This window comes from Propithecus coquereli, unplaced genomic scaffold (genome assembly GCF_000956105.1).
Source record: "Propithecus coquereli isolate 6110/MARCELLA unplaced genomic scaffold, Pcoq_1.0 Scaffold38, whole genome shotgun sequence".
Lineage (NCBI taxonomy): Eukaryota > Metazoa > Chordata > Mammalia > Primates > Indriidae > Propithecus > Propithecus coquereli.
This window is the reverse complement of record NW_012149507.1, coordinates 9,352,640-9,353,180: the sequence shown is the minus strand read 5'-3', so window position 1 is coordinate 9,353,180 and position 541 is coordinate 9,352,640.

Genomic DNA, 541 nt, shown 5'->3' with positions numbered 1-541 from the left:
AGGCCCTTTTGGCATTCAGTATGTTCTATACTGTTTGAAATTTTTATTTTTATTTGTTTTTCTTTCTTTCTTTCTTTCTTTTTTTTTTTTAGAGATGGAGTGTCACTCTGTTGCCCAGGCTGCAGTGCAGTGCTGTGATCATAGCTCATTGTAACCTTGAACCCCTGGGTTTCAATGAAGCTCCTGCCTCAACCTCCTGAGTAGCTAGGACTATAGGTAAGACCCACCATGCCAGCTAATTAAAAAAACAATTTTTTTTTAGAGATGGGTCTCGTTATGTTGTCTAGGCTGATCTTGAACTCTTGGCCTCAAGTAATCCTCCCACCTCAGCCTCCCAAAGGGCTGAGATTACAGTTTTAAAATCCCATTCCTACATCACTTCATTGATGTATTCAATCTATTGATAGATTCATTTGTCATGCATTTATTGTGTACCTAGTTTGTAAAAGGCATCTAGCTAAGCACAGGGGAGTCTCTGCTCTCCAAGAGCTGCCATGTGGCTGGGGAGAGAGGGCACACAACACTGGGACTTTTATATATA